At 33.2% G+C, this 14,725-nt stretch overlaps 1 protein-coding gene across 1 annotated transcript in view; it reads right to left on the bottom strand.

The window, feature by feature from the left end:
• LOC129232247 (uncharacterized) overlaps positions 1-14,725 on the bottom strand; it is a 55,597-nt gene that overhangs the window by 29,219 nt on the left and 11,653 nt on the right. The window lies entirely within an intron of this gene.

The following is a 14,725-nucleotide window of genomic DNA, read 5'->3' as shown; positions in this document are numbered from 1 at the left end:
AAAATTGTTTCTTTTAGCCAAAAAACCTGTTTTAAAGAACCAGAATAAGGTTTTCGGTCAAACTTATAACTTTAATTTGCGCTATGACCGACAGAGCTGAATAGCTTGATCAGCAGAGCGTTCTCTTCGTAACCAGGAGATTACGTGTTCGGGCCCCGTCCGGACAATCTGCAACAAAAAATTTAGAGAAATATCGCGCATTATATGAACACTGAATTAAATGAATAACAACTATGAGGGAATAGAATAAATGAGAAGGAAATGCTCCTTGCTGATATGAAAACATTCAGTGATTTTGTGCTAAATTACTTCGAAATTGCACGTGGTTTTTTTTTTTTTTTTTTTTTTGAAGCTTTGGCTCTGGAAAGAAAATTAAAGCATAATGTAAGCGAAAATATAAGTAACAGGTTTAAGATTTCAGACTACAATAGAATTGTTTTTTGTTCAGAAAAAAATAATAAATCGTAAATTGAAATATATATTCTTCTAATGAGTTTTTGACTCTTTGTACAAATAAATAAAATACTACCTCAATTTGAAGGGTAAAATACATATTTTTTCTTCTTTTTGCTAAAAAACAAATAGCTTATCACATTTTTACTACATTCGAAAAGCTACGCTTAAAAAAGAGCATAGTTCAATCTATTTTGTATTTTAACCGTGCTGTTAAATGATGAACACGTGCTGTCATCTAAGTTATAACAGTTTAAGCAGCCTGCGATAAAAAATTGTAAAAATTTTCAAAAATAAAAACATTTTTCTTCAATATCTTATCTTATATATTAATCCCCTCTCATTTTAAAACTTATCAGGCTGTCCAATGACGAAAAAAAGACTTACGGTCGAAAATTCAAGTTTTAGAAATCGCCTCTTGCTGTTTCAAAACCTTGATGCTGCCTGTAGTTCTTATGCAATTTTTAAAGCAAAGTTCTAATGCAGTTTTCCATTTTTTACGTCGCTTTCGGCAAAAAAAAAAAAGCCTTTGTGTGTGTTCATATTTTAATAAAGCTTAACAGCACTGGACTTAGTTGTTCGGTTTAATTGATAACTTTTTTTCGGTAGAACGTTCGGCTATAAACTATCTGAACTTCGGGCAAGCTTGGGCTGTCCGACATAATATCAAATTTATATTAACGTTACGCATTACATGTGCTCATAACATACACACCTAATAAAATAAATGCAGTGGGAATGCTACTTGGTGTTTCGACTCCTTTATGCAGGCTACAGTTATCATTCGGATAAGTTGATTGTTAATCGAACTGTGTTCTTTGACTACATCCAGACCACTCAACATAATGTAAGCATAAAAAAGTATTAGATTTACCTAAAGAAATCCTTTTTGTGCAGAAAAACATTTTTATTGTATGCTAAAATGTAGATGTTTCTAATAGTAGTGTTCGACCTTTTGTACAAATGAAAAAATACTACGCCCGATTAAAACTACGAGTTTCACTCAGTAAACCTTTAATTTTTTATTCGCGCGAATACGATATAAAGCATTAAAAGTATTATCAACTTCATTAGCAAGAAATTATTTTCTACTCCTCTGCTTTCTGCTGAAAAAAAAAATACATTTTGTCTACGTTCGAAAAATTACACTTAAGAACGGACTCAGTTCAACTGGTTTTGGTTTTGAATTTTAAGTGTTCGATTAAAAGAAAAACATGTGAGGGCATTTAAGCCGTAATGGTTAAAGCAACCTTCTATGTGAAATAGTTCAATATTCAAAGATAAAAACACTTATTTTCAATCAAATTTATTACTTCTCTAGAATGTTTGTTTCAATCGCTACGTGAGATTTTCGTCATTCTTTAATCAAATTCCATGCTTTGCGAATAATTTTAAATCGTATCATGCTGGTTAATGACAAAACACAGATGCATGATCTTATTATTATTATTTTTTTTTGGAAAAAAGCTTTTTTGCTGTTTTTTACTACGCATTCCTTTAATGAATAGCTTTCGAAAAGGAAGGCGCAATTGCTAGGTTTGTTGGGGTGTCGGGCTGTTAGTCAGAATGGCGCCAATTCGAATACGTGCCAATAAATATCTCTTTAATGTTTCTTTTTTCCCGTCAGATGCTGACATGTGCAAGACTGTATTTGCCACAACCTGTTTTTTCACATGCACAATTATTGCTTTTTCACGAGTCACCACTCAGCCACACTTTTAATGACATTTATGTTTGCATTGAAAATATGTACGATTAAAAGGGGAGCTATGATCAAATTATCACAACGTTGTATTTAACGAGGTTTTGTTACTGATGTCTTTAAATTACATGCCTTCTCTTCTGCGCTTACTTTTTTTTCGGTTCTTCTTCATAATGTTCTTCCTTTGAAATTCTTAAAGAGCGAAATGCCTTATGAAACGATTTGAAGCACAGTGCGGAGTTCCGCACGGGTCGACTAGTATTAAGACTATTTAATCTTTGTTTTTGAGGATTTTGTTCCATCCAAGCTTTTTGTTTTTGTTCTAATGTTGGATAGTTTATTCCCCCTTTTTTTATGTTATTTTAATTGGGCAAAAAATGTTTGTTGTTTTTTAATGTCAACTTTTTATGTGGCTTAATATGTCTTACTTTAATGAAAATGCTATTGGTAAATAGCGAATCACATGATTAATTGCTTTCAGTGGCAGATATGAATTATTTTAATTGTATGAAGCAACTTTTCTATCCATGGTCGATCTTAAAAGTTAAGATTTTTTTTTCCAATCGTAGTAAAAAGAATATTTTAGGGCTTGATTTGCAAATTTCGACTGCCAAGTGGTGCATGAAGATTTCATCGGATTGTGATATTATTTTGCATCATAGTATTTCACCCTATTGGGTACCTTTTTTCACCCTAACCGATTTGAAGAAAAGTTATTACAAATCAATGTTTTCCTAAAGAAAAAAAAAATCCATTGTAGGCTCAATTTGCAAACTTTGACTGCCTTGCGGCACATGAAGATATTATCTGATCAACTTGAAATTTCAAACGTAATTGTTTGGTCCTTGTGGACAACTTTTCTCACCCTGGCCGATTCAAAATTCCAAAAACAATTTTTTCGATATACCCTAATGTACACCCTATAACACAACAGCTTTTGCATTGCACCAAGTGCAGAGCTATTTTTAGCAGAGATGAGCATTCATCAGAGGAGCCTTCAGTTTTTTACCTGTGCGTTGGATTTGTTCAAAGCGTCAGAAAATTAGCAAAATTGACTTTCAAAAAAGATTATCAAACATCGTTCTCTCAAACAACGTTTCACAACCTTTTGTGACTGGTGGAACGGCAAAATCTTTTGAAACAAGTTCGTAAACCAATGAGTTTTTTTTTACTTTCTACTCGTTCACCATTAAAAATTTAAGAAAAAAAAATCAGACCTGCAAAGGGTTTTTTCCTTTATTAGCAAAAAAAAAACAACTGGCATACAATTGAAAACAGGTCAAAAAAGATTTTGAGCTGGTGTTGTTTAAACAAAAATAAATGAATAAATAAAACTTTGCGTGGTGTTAAAGGATTGTAACAGACGTGTTTAGATAAGTAATTTGCGTCAACTAGGTGGCTCCACCCTCTGCTTGCTGCTGCACACAAACCCTTGAAGCTCAGTTCACAATCTTATTTTGTTTGTGAAGAGCACATGTTAAGAAGAATCTGATTAAAATGCACATTAGCTATCTGAAATATATAATTGACTTGAAAGAATAAAAGCATATTTATGTAATTTTTTGAATTTTGTTTTAATGCTTAATAGTATTAGAAATAATTCAATAATATTTGAATTTCGTGATTTTGTTTACTTTAGTTGCTCTTCTTAATCGCTGCAGAGAAATTGTTTTTTTTTTAAATTGTTTATCATAATATAATCAGTAGAAAAGCTCATTATATAATTTAAGGAAACGTATTTTTTTTTCATTACTGTTCCCCCACCGAAAAAAAACCTTTTTTAAGGCGACAAAGTATAAAATTATAAATAAAGAATTCAGTGACAAAACTAGTCTCTTTAGGGCTTTAAAAGTGAAAAAGAAAAATATAGACTTTTAAAGATTTTAATTACCATACAAACCTTGAACTCAGCATTTCTCACACTTACGAAGGAGCTTTTGCTGCAGCTAAAGTCTTTAATTAAGGACTATTAGCCTTAACGTTAAAGAAATGAGAGTATTCATTTCGTTAGCGTTAACAAAGTTAACTTGAAAATCTGGAAAATAACCAGACATTAGTTTCTTTTTGTGAAGAAAATATGTTGGAAATTTTATACTCCGGCACAGGGTGACCCCCGAAATTTGAACTTCGTTTCTTATACAAAAATGCTCGATTCACTCGCTAACATATGCAGGAATTATTTCAATTCAGGAGCATAAAATTCTTTAAATTCACAACAAAGTGATTGTTTAATAAGTGTCTGCCATGCATGTTAGGAAAATTTTGGCTGTGACACAAAATTAGGCATGCTGAGAAATCCAAAATTGGTGTTTCCATTGCTGCCTGATTTTGGGACCTATGCTGTACTTACTTTCAACTATGCAGTAAAAATTAGATAAATGAAAGTTAGATTTTATTCCTTTCTTTTCCAAAAAACGTCGGCAATAGATCGGCATTTAGATTTTTTTTAAAGGCTGATGTTCCAATGTTTTCTCTATGTTAGCATCGGCCGCTGATGCCGATATTTTTTAACCATCGGTGCCAATGCATTGGTCGAGTCCTATTACTTAATATAGGACTCAGGGGTGCAACCAGAAAATATTTTAGGGGGGGGGGGGCACGATTTTTTTTCACAACACTCTATCAGCGTTCTCTCTCTCTCTCTCTTTACATCAATATACATTTATTATTATTATTAATATTATTTAGTAAAATTCCTCAAAATTGTATAAGTTTTGCAATTTATTCAAAAACTGTTGCAAAAACAATTGTTCTTATGCCAGAATTGAAATCACGTTAAGAATAAACTTTAAAGTACTTGAAATTAATAAATTGAAATCAATACTTGTTATTACTTCGTTTACTATATTAATGAAATAAATCAAAATGCACACGAATTTTTATCACCAAAAGCTCTAAGCTATTAATATTTTTAAGATCATTCAAGGAATGAAAAAAAAAAGGAATACATTAAAATGGCATGAAATCACTTAAAAATACAACAAAATAATCAATAAAATCACTTACACTTGATGAGTTCTAAATATCCACATTGCATATTTACACTTATAAAATTGTCTTATTGTCTACAATACAAAGTTTAACCGTCGTTGTTTCTTGGTTAGTTCTTCAAAAACTTCATCTGGTTGTACAACTGTATCTTTGTTGATACAAAGCTGTGCTAATCCATTTAAGCATTCTTGCATCATTGTGCTTCTTAAATAGGACTTGAGACGGCGCAATGTTGAAAACGATCGCTCCGTGGTAGCAGAAGAAATAGGCAGTGTAATGAACAATTAGTTCGTAACTACAGAAAAAACAAATGCCGAAAAGGAGAGAGGGGGAGAAGTTTTAAATGACCTCTTGTCGTCCCTGCTTACTTTGCCAATACTACTTGGCCAATGCACAAAATAAGAGAAAATGTGATAGATTAGAAGTGATAGATATCGCATTGTTAATTATTCAGAAACAAAGTACACACACACATGCAGTTCTTACACACTACTACTAATCTATGAAATCGCTCAAATTGTTTGATGATGAATTAATTGCCAGTTAGTGACAGTAATGTGCCCCCTTCCTTCCTCTACATTTATCCTCATTAAAGGTATTAAGTATACAACTTAAAAAGCTAGTATATTGTCGAACACCATTTACAGATGTATTTGTCCCCTAGTAATAATACAGTGATTTAAACATTCCAGTTAGTGTTTAACAGTTAAAATGAGATGGCAATTCCCTACACTTTCTTTGGCGATTTTATACCTTCACTCCCTCAAGTAATACAACAACAGCCCCTCAGAAGAGTTTACCTTACTTAAAAGGCATACTTTGTAATTCTTTTGTAGGAAAAATTTTATATGAGCGCATTAAAAAAATAGTTTGAATTTTGTCATCTAGAATTCAAATTATGTTTTTCGCAATCACGAGTGTGTGAGTATATGTAGGTGTGTGTTTGTGTGTGGGGGTATGTGTGTTTGTGTGTGGGGGGTATGTGTGTTTGTGTGTGGGGGGTATGTGTGTTTGTATGTGGGGGGGTATGTGTTTGTATGTGGGGGGGTTATGTGTGTTTGTGTGCAGGGGTATGTATGTAGGAATGTGTGTTTATGTCTGTATGCAGGCATGAGTGTGTGGGTAGTTGTGTGTGGGGGGGGTATGTGTGTGTAGGCATATGTGTTTGTGTCTGTGTGCAGACATGAGTGTGTGGGTAGTTGTGTGTGGGGGGGTATGTGTGTGTAGGCATATGTGTTTGTGTCTGTGTGCAGACATGAGTGTGTGGGTAGTTGTGTGTACGTGAGTGTGTAGGTGTGTGTGTAGGTGTATGTATGTGTGTATAGGTGTATGTATATATGCACGGGCGGATTGGCCAGGTCGGCTAGTCGGGGAATCCCGACTGGGCCCACCGCAGAGTGGGCCACTTAAAGCAATTTTTTATTGAACTTATACGTTCAATTCACATCTAACATTTTTTAAAGTGTAATAATAGAAGTAAAAATGAAATTTGTTCACTCTATGGGAAAAAAATGTTTGGAAGCAGGTTTATTTTTCTCCCATCCTTAGCCCAGTGGCCAAAGTAAATAGCCGAAGTCTACAGGTGCGAATGCTTTCCTCTCTTTGTCAACTTTCTCTCTACTTTTTAGAGCTCTGGGGTCCATGGCTCCCACATTGAGGAAACGGGAGGGGGCCAGAAAAATTAGGGTCCAATGCGGCCTGAAAAAGGGTCGGGGACGAAAAAAGAGCTTTTAAAATCTTATATTAGTATGTCTTTTAACAACAATTGGTCTGCACCACTAGACAAAGTGGCTTCGGCCCTGCTATAAATGTGTGGGCCATGCTTTGGGATGTTGATAAATGAGCAGCGGCATGCACAAGGTAGGGGATTTTGATACAGGAACCAGTTAAGTCTAAATTTTTGCTTTTTTAAATATTCATTTTTGCTTGTGGAGAATTGGTTGTTCCGATTGGTGCAACAATGGGTCACAAATGTAAGATTAGACCTCTGCCTTCTAGTAAATAATATGGGAAAGATATAAGCCTTTCGATCGGACACTAATGTTATTTATAGGTCTTACCAAAAATGAGTGAGTCTGGACTTACCTGGTTCTTAGTTTTTGCATCAAGGCCTAAGAAGGAAATTGTATATTACAGATTTTAGGTTTTCCGGGACACATTTTGAAAAAAAAAATGGTATTACACAATTTAGAGTTTTGAAATTTTTTGCACTGATTCACCATCAGTTTGATTCGCAAAATCATAACATAAATATTATAAAAATATATTTAAATTTAGTTATTGTTTTCTAAAAAAATGGGGTTGCTTTAAATTGCTAAAACTCAAAATATTCTTGGTCAATTTTGAAATTAAAAAAAAAAACTATGCACAAATATCTAAGTTTTAATTTTTATTCGAAGATTTAAAAAATATGAATTCAATAAAATAGAAAATATTTCAAGAAAAATTTCGAAAAATTCATACATACTTTAAAAAAAGATCATATTTTTTGAAGTAATGGTTTTTTCAAATTCACCGTATTAAAATCAAAGTAAACTTTTTGAAAAAGATATGCTTCAAATTTCATTGCTTTGTCTTTATCAGTTCTTGACTTATAAGAGTTTGAATGCAAAAAATCGGGGAAAATTGCATCATGGAGAGAGATGTGTTTGAAGTTTAAAAGTATATTAGTTAAAAGAATGCAAAAAAATAATTATGTCTTTCGTTCTAATTAAGATAGAAACAAGATTCAAACGTCCTTTTAGGCAGTAAAAGAAAGAGAAGTTTTTTAAATGATTTAAAAAAAATGCAAAATTTGACACATTTTGTTTCCCGGACCCCCTTAAATATTGAAAAATTGTCAAAGTCTTCGAACCTTAGGCATTCCCTTAAATTCACTAAAGATAGCTTAGAATTTCACTTATAGAAACTTTTATGGGAGAGCTTCGTAACGTTTTTATTTGCTCAATAGCCAAAAATTGATTTCAGTTTCAGAAAAAAATGCCCAGAGAGAACTAGTGTTTCCTCCGGACCAAAAAAGGGGTAGTGCACTTTCAGATAAAAGGGTAGAGAAGTTTTGTTGAATAAAAAATGTGCTTCTTTTACTTTTTGGTACACTAGGAACATACAAAGTTCAAGTGTTTTCGATAGTAATTATTTTTAAAATATTAAAAAGCTTTTTGATATTTAGTTTTAAAGGTAATGCAAAAAGCATTCAGATATTCTAATCAGATTCTTGAGGATAAATGATTGAAACGAAAGAGTGACGTTTCAAGGACAGGGGTCGAAGGTTAGCTTAAATGCGGAAGGCACGCTGCCCTTAAAAAAAAATCTTGGGAGAAACCTTTCTCTTTTCCTTTCAATGTTTCCAAACATATAAGATTATATTTTTTAAATTTCAATGTCGGAAAATTTCGAAGGAGAGTCACCAGATTCATTATAGTAACGAAATGTAGTTTAAAATTGGGTCAAGTATACTTCAGTTTTTAGATGCTTCCAAATGAGATCACTAGGACTGGACCGATGCATCGAGGCTGATGGTTCAACAATTTAGCCATCGGCATCGGCGGCCGATGCTAACTTGCAGGAAACATCTGCCCATCGGCCTTAAAAAACATCGAAAAGCCGATGGAATTGGCCGATGTTTTTGAAAAAAAAGGACCTTTGCTGTTTTACTTCTTAATACAAAGTAAAGGGAGTTATTGTTTTCATATAAAATTGTTTACTTAAATTTCAGTGTGACACCCCTATCAGTTACCCCTGAAAGAGTTTTTAACACTGCTTTCTCAGGTACCAAACAAGTTAATTATTGCGTTGTTTCTTGCTGCTGGATGTATGTATGCATCTCTCATAAGTTATAATTCAAAAATGGTAAGCTGTAGAAGGATAAATTTTCGCATGTGGGGTGTGCGTACGTTACAGTTGTGCACTTCCCTTTTTGCTTTCGATCGCGTGTTCTTAAAAGCCTGTTTACTCTTTTTTTTTGGCTCTTAATTACTTATTTCAATGCAAAACTAATATGGCGTCTCAGACTGACGATCATTTGGTGATATATGGCCGAATTGGAGACCATGGAAACAAATATCAGATGGCGAAATCGGTTTTTGTGTCATTTTATTAGATTCTCATTGAACCGATGGTAATTTTTTATCTTTCGATATTTGTAATATGAATCACAGTAATGCAGTCTTTTCTGTATCGCTTCGGCGGAGTTACAAGTTTGGGGCCCGTCGAAATACATTTTGGGGCCCTATTTCTCTATCACAGAAGTCATAAAACATTTATCAGAAGCATTTTTGTAACTCCTACGATGCCCCTATGGTTATGAGGCCTCTTGCGCAATTGCAACATTTGCTATATTTTAAATCCACCACTGCACCTCAAAACAAACTCGGGTGCAAGTTTTGAAAGGGTTTTTCTGCTCAATGTTTATGATATTTTTTAACTCTATTTTTTTAATTTCCAAGAATACTTGCATGCCTCTCCTCCCACTCCCTCAATTTCTGAAATTAAACTATAGTTGTACTTTTGAGTTGTTCAAAACTAATAACATTCATAAAATTAGAGATTTTTTTTGAAACTTTATCTATTGTTTAGAAAGAATTTAGAGCATTAATGTAAGAAACTGATTAAAGACGTTTTGAATGGTGACATAATTTGGAAATCAAAAAGACTTTTGAATTTTTTCTTCGGAAGTACTGAAGTAGATACAGAAACTCTTCCGAGGCGTTGGTGGTAGCGTTTCTGTACTAAAACGAGCCGAGTGTGCATCACATGACTTCTTTTTACAACAACTTAATGTTATTTCCCCATTATTGGCAATTTTAATGTGATTCAATAGTTAACTCTCTAAATATCACCAACAGTGGTCAAATTAAAACCAGATTTTTAAAAAATATATTTTTTTTTTTTTTAAATCACTGAATTTGTCACCAAGTTGGTAACAAAACTAGGCGACTGAAAGACTGGCAAATTATCGTCAAGTGTCCGCCAAATTATAACACCACATGAGTTTGCATCGAGATTAACAATGATTCCCCCCCCCCAAAAAAAAGGGGCAAAAGCACCTTTAAAAACACCCGATTGCAACCAAACGGGGAAGTGAACAACTAGACCCGACTAGAAGTCTACGTACCACATTTCAACTTTCTAGGACATACCGTTCTTGAGTTATGCGACATACATACCTATATACAGACGTCATGAGAAAATTCGTTGTAATTAACTCGGATATTGTCAAAATGGATATTTCGGGGGGTCTATACGTTCTTAGGCACTTATCCGCGTGTGGTCGGGTTAAAAAAAAAACTCAACATTCATTCAGGGGTGAGCAAAATGGAAACTAAAGCTGATTTTCGAGTAAAATTTTTTTCGCGAATACAATACTTCCTTTTTTGTAAAAGGAAGTAAAAATGAGGCCGAAGTGTGAGTTACTCCAAAATCAGAGAGTGATCCCCCTAACCCTCCCTCATTGTTTCAAGCATTTCTTAAATATTTATCGATTATTTATTTTAGTCAAGAAATGTCTTTTTGCGTAGTTCTCATACTTGTTTCACCTATATTTCGTAATGCGCCATCTGTTTTGCATCATTAATAGCGATCGATTTTTTTTCTGTTGTAAGTAACTATTTTTATGTATTTATATAAAATCAAAGAATAAGATATTTTCGTTTTTTATAGAAAAGTTTCAAGGATTTTCTATTATGCAATTTTTTAAATTTCAAAAAATTATTGTTAAATTGAAAAATTTAATTTGAACTTGTTTGTAAAGCTTCATAAAAAATTAAACAATCAAATTGTTCAATAATATATGTGTAAACATTAGATCAAGTAGTACCTATATGTGTTCAGTTATTAACTTGATGTAAATATTGAGTTTGTTTATTGTAGCTGCGTTTTAAGAACCTCGCTTTTTTCATGGCTATTTCTTTTTTCCGCAAAATTTATGTCACTGTTATAGCTTTTATGAAAAATTCAAACTTTTCTATTCATAAATTTTAAATAAGTATAAAAATGTTCCAATTTTGATTGAATATTGTAATTTATTTGTTACCATTTTTGTTTAATTTGATGACTGAAAAATGTCTACGTGCAATCTTTCCACTTTAATTGCATAGTTTGTTGACGGTTTCATAGTTTTATGCTTTTTTTTTTAATGATTAAACAACATAATTTAATAAAGTAAGACAAAACAACGTTAGAAGAAGCACAAATTTGCAAATTTGTGCTTCTTCTAACATTGTTTTGTCTTACTTTACTGTTCAGCACAAAGGTATTTATTTATCTAACATAATTTAATGTTTTTTAACTATGTTTAATGTACCTAAATCCACATTATTACAATATTACTGAATGTTCAATTTAAAAAAAAACAAATCAATTGGTTATTAAACAGTCTCTTTGTTTTTCTTTCTTTCTTTCTTTTTTTTTTCTTTTATTTTTTGGCTGTTCTTTCTCTTTCATTGTACAGCAGTCAGAAAAGGAGAAGCATAACTACACTCTATACAGATTGTACGTAGTACGATTCAAAAGTTTGGGTACTAGCTGTTTTAAACTTTACCCAGAATAGTTTACATTACCGAAGCACATCCACCTTCAAAAGGTCACCTTGAACCAGGGTTCATACTCTATTTGGATAAAAAAAAGTTCCATGACTTTTCCAAGACTTTTTCATGACTTCAATGAAAATTTCTATGACCTCGTTACACGAAGAGAATAGCAGTTTTTAATCTCAAACTTGGTAATATTTGGAAATGAGCATTAGCAAAATGTCTATATGAATGCCACAGCCTCATTGAAGCACTTACTCGTAATGGAAAAAATATAAGTGCACACTTAAAAAATTATTCTTATTTGTCTTCAACATATAAATTTTCGTAAAGTAAAAATGCAGTGAAACAAATACGATGATGCTTAAATGTTTTTTTTTTTTTTTTAACACGCAGAATGATATTGAATGGGACAAAGGTTGAATGAGTCAATCACTAAGTTTCAATAAATTTGCTTCAAAAGTTTTCTTTTAGTGTCAACAGTGCCTTTAATCATCCACGTAACTTGACAGTATTTTGGTTCTTTAAAGTAAAGCCACATAGTTTAGTTCTTTATGTTTCTAAACCAGATCTTTTTTGAAAAAAAAATTCAATAATGAATCAATCTTCTGCTTCAAAAGTATATTTGTTTTGTTTACAAATTTGCATATTTTCAAATGCTTATAAATTAATAGGTTCAGGAATTCCAGAACACTTGTAATACCCACATTGAACGTAGTAGTGGGTCGCATGGATTAGTTTTGCGTGCCGTATGTTGGGCACTACTGTTTTAGAGCATTGGAATTCCTCTTTTTCTGTATTCTATCGCCTGACTTATAGATCTTTATTTTCTAAAACATTCAACAAATTAAGATAAACTCTGATAAATTTAATAATGAAGTCCTTATGAGTGATGGAATCGAATTTGCATGCAATTGAATTGCTTTTTTTTTTTTTTTTTGAGTGGGCGTGGCGAAACTAAGAACGTGAAATTTTGCTACTACAGAATATAAAACATAAGAAGTGTTGAAAATAACAAAAAATTCAAAATAAGTGATGTCCAAGCAGTAAAATCACATCGCAAAAAATGGCAAGCGGCTGCGACAGAAGTGGATGCAATGAGATTTAAAAATTCAGATTTGATTTTTGAAACGTTCACTTTTCCGCTTTTAATATCTTTTACATGCTATACTGTTAAATCACTCAAGATTTTTAATGCTCCTTTAGCTACTGTTCCTTTCTCTTTGTCCAGGACATTTTTCCATGACTTGAAAAAAAATCTCATGACTTTCAATGAAAATTTCAATTTTTTCCATGACTTTTCCAGGTCTGAAATTCTGTTAATTTTTTTTCCGTGACTTTCCAGGATTTCCATGACCCGTACGAACCCTGTTGAACACTGGTAGGGACTATGTACTTCTGCCAGTGTTCATATAACTTTTGGGAACACGCCTTGAAGCCATTTTTTGCTACCTTCTATGATGCAGCCTTATCTTCTCCTGGCAGAAGAAAGCGGCGTCCATGCAAATGTTTTTTTGCTGGAAACAGGTAAAAGTCACGTGGAGCTAACCACTACGAAACGTTACTTTATTTGTTTGACATATCAGAGTATTGACCAATCAAACCGTGCATCTTCAACATGAAAGTCGCCTTCTTTCCCACGATGAAGTTAAACCAGCAGCGCAAGGGGCCTTGCAGGAGGTTACGAAAAATATCTTCCAGGAGTGCTTCTAAAAGCTACACGAATGTTGGCAGAAGTGCATAGTCGTTCAAGCTGACTATTTTGTAGGTAGATGTGCTTCGGTAATGTGAATGATTCAGGGTAAGGTTTTATAAAACTTGTCCTCGAACTTTTAGATCATACTACGTACATATGAGTTTTCAACTTTCTATTTCATAACGTTTTTGAGTTATGCAATTTTATGCGCACGAAGACATCACAAGAGAATTTGCGATAATTAGCTGAGGAGGCGTTCAAAATGGATATTTCGGTCATCTATATGTTCTTAGGGAAATATGCATGTACAGATGTGGGGAAAAAAAACTTGTGAAGTATAAATTTAGTAATCGTAAAATAGAAATATAGATCGAAATCTGCTTTTTTTTTTGTGTGAGTACAATTTCTTATTAGTAGAAAGGAAGTAAAGTGAAATGAATGAATGATCCTTTAAATCCCTGACAATCTTATCAATTTATTTCTGTTTGATTTTTTTTTTCGCCATCGGTCAACGGCATCGACCATTTGGAGGAAAACAATCGGCCATCGGCCATTGGCCATCTTTGAACAATCGGCATCGGCCCATTGGCCAAAAAATGCCATCGGTCGAGCCCTAGAGATCACTGACCCTCCTATTCCCTCAAAAGTGACCAAAGTTAGTTTTGCATTTTTTAATAGTTCAAACTCTAAACGTTTTTGCAGAGAGCTCCCTATGCTGTTCCATAACATTACATTAATTTTACTAAGGGTAGCCTAAAATTGCATTTCTAAAACTTCCCATTTCAGAGAATTTCTGGGAAGATCCCCCGACATTCTATTGTAAACAAAGATAGACTAAAATGGACTTCAATTTTGAAAAAAAAAAAAAAAAAGTGAAGAAAACAAAATTGTAAGGAACCCCTTGTTTTCCCTCCACTGAACACTACCGAAAATTGTAAAATTGTGTTTTTTGACATCAACTTTGAAAATATCGCTTGGAAGGGAACTAGAACCCTGTGTCCCGATTCTTTTCTTAGGCCTATATAGATCAACCAATTTCAAAAAATTTCCGGTGTCATTTACCTGGTTCCTCATCTCTTTCCTCGTGTCCTTCCTATGTTGTCAGTATAGAAGCCTAAAGGTGTGCCTTTTCAGTCTTATGACATAAGTATCCCTTCAAGGCACATAAAAAAATGTGTCAGTGTAAGCTATATTTTACGTTTCATAATTTTCTATTTTAGAACTTTAAATCTTGGTTTAGGAACTTAAAGAAAAATAGGAACTAGTGGTAGTTTAATGTTGTTGCTCGACTAATTTACAGAAGTGGGCCAAAGTATTATTTTGCCGACTGGGTCAGAGTCAGCCAGTCCGCCCCTG

Source organism: Uloborus diversus, unplaced genomic scaffold, assembly GCF_026930045.1.
Source record: "Uloborus diversus isolate 005 unplaced genomic scaffold, Udiv.v.3.1 scaffold_1114, whole genome shotgun sequence".
In the NCBI taxonomy this organism is placed as follows: domain Eukaryota; kingdom Metazoa; phylum Arthropoda; class Arachnida; order Araneae; family Uloboridae; genus Uloborus; species Uloborus diversus.
The sequence above is the reverse complement of the archived record's forward strand: the minus strand, read 5'-3'. Positions and strand labels throughout refer to the sequence as shown.